We start from the raw sequence: 6121 nt of genomic DNA, 5'->3' as shown, positions 1-6121 counted from the left end.
TATTAGGCTTCAAGTGCATACTTGTTGGTGATAGTGTTGTCCAATGGGAATTATATTTTGTATTACTCATGTAGCCTACAAAGTCTGTCGCATAGCCTTGTAACTTCTTACTCCATTTCTAAATTTGTATAGTCCTCTATACCGTGTATTGCGCTACTCGTACTACTACCTCCCTCCTAGTTTATTGGTCCCCTTCGTAATTTGTGTCAAATTTTGACCATAAATTTAACTAACTAAATTTTAATGCATGTCACAAAAAATTATATCGTTTGATTCATATTTGAACATAGTTTCCAATGGTATAATTTTCAGTGACATGCATTGACCTTTTTTTAGTTAAACCTATTGTTAAAATGCGACACTAAATACGACTAGTAAGTAGTACAATGGTAGTACTAGTATACGTCTGTCAAATTATTCATTATGTCCTCACATTGAATTTACGTGACAACATGCTTCCCGTGAGGTGACATAATAGTCCTGGCGGCGTGTTCGGCCCACCCCTCTCATACTAAGACAACACTCTCTCATTCTATACGAAGTCACTCTCCCATTCTCTCACGGTCTCCCAGCCGCCTTGTTCCAATCCATTAGGTACAATGAGCGATGAGCTATTGGAGTTGCTATACTTCATTGCATGTAGTCAAAAGAAAGACGCTCAAAAATCAATCTCAACAAGGATGCTCTTCAAGCTAGCCGCTCTAGTGAGTATTCGTCCGGTCGCCCTGTATTATGATTTCGATCTTTATGGGGGGTTTCAACTCTTTAGAGTCTACATGTAGTAATGAAGCCGAGACCCCAATTTTTTCGGGTATTGTGGACTTCAGATTTGGAGTACCACTTATCTGTTGAAATATTTCATCATTCACTTAAAATGGTCAATTGATCATACATTGATTACCATATAAATGGAATTAACCGATGCAAGTCCAAGAAGGATTGGCTGGTGCTGCCGGCTGGCGTCAAGTTCGATCCCACGGATCAGGAGCTGATCGAGCACCTTGAGGCCAAAGTGAGTGCTGACAGCATGAGATCTCACGCTCTCATCAATTATTTCATACCAAACATCGACGGCGAGCACGGCATATGCTACACCCATCTTGAGAAACTTCCAAGTGAGACACCGATCAGCCGTCTACTTGCACAAACATATTCCCTTGTTTATATCTCTATTTTTGTTTTTAGACGTAGACCTAGTGAAGCAATTACAGTTTGACAGTTAATAAAAACTGAAACAAGTGACTGCAGCATGCCAAAGATGTTATGAAAATGCCAACTGCGTACAATAAAACCTGTATTCGACAATACTATAGTTATCACACTGAGTGGCCTAAGCAAGCATTGCTTCTAGCACAACTGCAGGGCATTCAAAAGGGTCACCTGGTTGCGTCGCAAGATATAGTCGGAGCGCGGAATGCACGCCATGTGGCACAAGACTGGCAATACCTTGTTAGTGATGGTCAACGGTCAGTAGACGGGCAACAAAAATGTTCTTGTGCGGCACACCAAAAAGAACTTCAACCAGCAGAGGACCAACTAGGTGATGCACCAGTACTACCTCGGGGACCTAGAGAAAGAGAAGGAGCCGGAGCTGGTCCTCTGCAAGATTTTCTACCTGACGAACACTAGGGCCGGGACTAAAATGATTATAAGTTAGTTGGTATTAGTACTTGTACAACCTAGTCGTCTGCAAGTTGGTATTGTTGTTAACAATCTTTCGGTATAAATTTGGAATTTTCTTCCAACCATCATGTCGAGGGTCGACGTGGATATAAAGCTAAATCATTTGTTTCAAAACGAATTTTCAGGTACCTGATTTTTATTTGATTGGTAGCATAAGCACATGACGTTCGAATTCCCAGTTCTACAAAAAAATTACATCTTCGAAGTACGCAGGGGATCCATCCAGTTTCACGAGCTGATAATTGGACGCGGCACGTTGAAACTGGGATGTGGCATGACAAGCCCAGCTGCAAATTGTTCAAAGAGAGGAGCGATGGATTTGGGCCTTCCAGAACAGTTAAGTGTCGCGACCTCGATCGTGAAGCGCCACCCATGGACTAAAAAAGGCCTAGTCCATTATTATTAGTTGAAATATGTAAAATTTTCCATAATGAAAATATATATGTAAAATGCAATGAATTTAGTCCGCTTTCACTGAAAACCATCCAATTTGCATGAAATTCGTCCGTGGTACCACAAGACGGCTCTCCATGCAGGTCCATGGCCGTACGCAAGCAAGTGCATGCACTTATTGTCACAATGGAAAAATAATGCTAACGTCTGAGACGGTGAGACCCATGAAGTCTTCATCGTAGTCAATAAACGAGAGAATTCTGCAAGTACAGATTGATAACTGGAATCCTGCAGGTATATTGTTTTTTTAGGTCGAGCAAGTTTCAACTAGGCTGTAGACTGCCCAGACTTGGTTTTATTTTTAAGAGGCCTAGCCCATGACGACAACGGGGCACAAAGATCCTGCAGGTATCAACTGGCCTCTGGCCCGCCAGCCTTAGTTATATTTCTTTTCGAACATCTATAGGCCGTTTTTTACTGAATCAAACACACAACCAAGTTCTATTTTCCTCTTGAAATGCCATGTCCTACTTCCGTTTTCTAATATGTACCTATAGTTTCTCTAGTTCATATACACGCATTATTATATTGAAAATACATAAAGTTCCCTTTTCATCTTTACATCCCTATTGTTTGTTGTTTCCCCTCCCAGTGCTGATTTTTTAGCACCGGTTTTCCCTAAAACCAACTCAATTGTCCCACGTCTTATTTGCTTACAAAAACAAAAAATATATTTTATTTGGCAAATAAATAAGTTATTAAAGATAAATGTTTATCATTTCTGGATTAAAATAGTTTGGACTCCACCAAAATATGTAAAATAAGGTTGAACTTTTTGACCATGGTCCTGGGCAAAAAATGGGATGTAATAAATTCCTTAAGAATTAGCAAATGTGCTGCTAATTATAAAAAATAGCAAATAGGCTCTATGTTGTCTGCCACAGATTTCGAAGCTAACTTGTGGGCCTACTAAGTTCATCCATACTCATGGTTTCTCAAAAAAAGAAACTTAGTCAACAATCGATTCTACGAGCGTCAGACCGTTAGATGTAAATACAACTGCAATCATGCTTCTTCAGTCTCTGATCTTCCTGCTCCAGCCGCCCAGACCAGCATCAGGAAGGCCTCACAGCCCCACCATAGTCTCATCCCTGGCCAAGCTATCCCTCTACTCACCCACACCTCCTGTTATTCTCCGGCGATGGCAGCCTCACAATGCTGCGGAACAAGTAAACCCTCGTACCCACTCCGCTTGGGAAACAACTGTCGAGTGTTCCTCGGCTCCAGGTCATTCCCATACTTGGCCTCGCCGTCGTCCACCGCCTTGGTGCTCCCGGCACGGCGTGGTCAACGAACGACATCCATCGGAAGAGGACTGTACATGGAGAGGCTGACAGCTAGGTCCACAGCCGCACGCAAGGAAGTGCCTCCTTTTTTGCGTGTAGGAAGTGCCTCCTTCTTATGTGCAAAATAATGATTCCTCCTACTGACAGCTGTGACCCACCAGAAGGGCCTCTGTATTTCACGAAAAAAACATTCCCCCCGCTGACAGCTTGGATCCACCAGCTATTACGCACAAAATTAATGAGTATCCCCGCTGCTATGTCGGTCCCACTAGATTTGGAGGTTGACTTGTGGGCCTAGAAAGTTGACGCAGACGCAGGGCTTTGTCAACTTAGTCAATATAAATGTTCTAGCTACGGTGACCGTATGATGTCCATCCAACGGTCGTCGTGTTTCTTCAACTTCTGGTATTCTTTCTCCTGCCACTCAAACCAGCGCCGGCTGTGCCTCCTGCTCACGCCTCACGTGGCTGGCTGTGCTGCCGGGCACACCTCACGGCCCCCCATACTCGCATCCCTGGCCTGGCTATTCCTCTACTGACCGACACCTCCTGTTATTCTTCGGCGATGGCAGCCTCACACTACGGCCGAATAAGTAAACCTTCGTACCCACTCCGTGTGGGAAATAACTACCGAGTCTTCCTCGGCTCTGGGTCATTCCCTTACTCTGCCTTGCCGTCGTCCAACGCCTTGGTGCTCTCGGCACGGCGTGGTCAACGAATGACATCCATCGGAAGAGGACTGTACGTGGAGAGGCTGACACCTAGGTCCACAGCCGCACGCAAGGAAGTGCCTCCTTTTTTGCATGTAGGAAGTGCCTCCTTATTATGCGCAAAATAATGATTCCTCCTCTTGACAGTTAGGACCCACCGGAAGGGCCCTTATTTTTCGCGAAAAAACATTCCCCCCAGTGACAGCTCAGACCCACCAGCTATTACACACAAAAATAATGAATACCCCCGTTGCTAGGTCGATCCCAACATATTTGGAGGCTGACCTGTGGGCCTACTAAGTTGACACGGACGTAGAGCTTTGTCAACATAGTCAATATAAACAATTCCAGCTGCGGTGACCGTATGATGCCCATCCAACGGTCGTCGTGCTTCTTCAAACTCTTGTCTTCTTGCTCCTGCCGCTTAGACCAGCACCGGCTGTGCCACCTGCTCCTGCCTCCTGTGGCTGGCTATGCTCCCATGTAGGCCTCACCGCCCCACCCTACTCCCATCGCTGGCTAGGCCTTCCCTCTACTTACCCACACCCCCTGTTATTATCTAGAGACGGAAGCCTCAAACCGCAGTCGAAGCAGTCAACCCTCGTACTCCCCTCTGCGTGGGCATCCACTGCTGCGTATTCCCTGGCTCTGGGTCGCTCCCTTCCTAGGTCACGGCATCGTCCACCACCTTGGTGCTCTCGGGCGGTATGGCATCATCAACATGGTCAATGAACGACAACCATCAGAAGAGTACTCTAAGTGGAGAGGCTGACAGCTGTGTCCATGGCTGCACGCAAGGAAGTGCCTCCTTATTACGCGCAAAATAATGATTCCTCCACTTGACACATCGAACCTACCGGAAGGGCCTTGTATTTCATGAAAAAACGTTCCCCCTTGACAACTAGGACCCACCGGCTTTATCTTCGCACAAAAGGAACTGCCTTCTTACCCCCTGACAGCTAGGACCCACCAGGTTGAAGCAAAGGTAGCGTTATCTGTCTCACCATGAATGCGTATGTACATAGTGGTCGATCGGTTTCTCTGTAGCGAGTACCGTGGCTGAGTAAGGAGCGTCACATGTTGAAGTAGAGGCGCCGACATAGCAAGTCACGCAGTCCCGTCTATATCATGTACACGTACGTACGACCATGCTGCAAGATAGTAAATACGGCTACGTACGTACATACGGGCGGGGTCTCTAACGGGTACAACGAGGTCATCCTTTTCATCGACAACCACCTGGCTGAGTCGGAACAGAGTAAACAGTGTCATGTGTTCATCGGGAGCCAACCAGCTTGAACGGAACAGCCGAAACAAGGTCTGGCGTACCACAGAACGGAGGAAACGGCCTTTGATATCTACTACACAACTTGTTCTTGTAGACTTGTGTTGGGCCTCCAAACGCAGAGTTTTGTTGGACAGTAGCAATTTTCCTGCAAGTGGATGACCTAAGGTTTATCAATCCATGGGAGGCGTAGGATGGTCTCTCTCAAACAACCCTGCAACCAAATAACAAAAAGTCTCTTGTGTCCCCAACACACCAAATACAATGGTAATTTGTATAGGTGCACTAGTTCAGCGAAGAGATTGTGATACAAGCGAAGTAATGCTAGTAGATATTGATTCTTGTAATAGGAACAATAAAAAACAGCAATGTAGCAATTGATAAAATGGAGCACAAACGATATTTCAATGCTTGAAAATGAGGTCTAGGGTCCGTACTTTCGCTAGTGAAATCTCTCAACAATGCTAATATAATTGGATCACATAACCATCCCTCAACGTGTGATGAAGAATCACTCCAAAGTTCCTATCTAGCAGAGAACATAAGAAGTTTGTAGCTATTCTTTCCGATCAAGCTATCCAAGATTTCGTACTAAAATAACACCAAGTTATTATTTCCGATCAATCTATTAAGAGTTCATACTAAAATAACACTAAGTTATTCTTTCCGGTTGATCTATCAAGAGTTCGTACTAAAATAACACCA

General features: G+C 44.9%; 1 pseudogene; it reads left to right on the top strand.

Annotated features, from left to right (window-relative positions):
* LOC125516791 overlaps positions 1 to 1657 on the top strand; it is a 108741-nt pseudogene extending 107084 nt beyond the window's left edge.
* Positions 1658 to 6121: the final 4464 nt, after the last annotated feature.

The sequence above is a fragment of the Triticum urartu genome, chromosome 6, assembly GCF_003073215.2.
Source record: "Triticum urartu cultivar G1812 chromosome 6, Tu2.1, whole genome shotgun sequence".
In the NCBI taxonomy this organism is placed as follows: Eukaryota; Viridiplantae; Streptophyta; class Magnoliopsida; order Poales; family Poaceae; genus Triticum; species Triticum urartu.
Note: the sequence above shows the minus strand (reverse complement) of the source record. Positions and strands in the feature narration are given on the sequence as shown.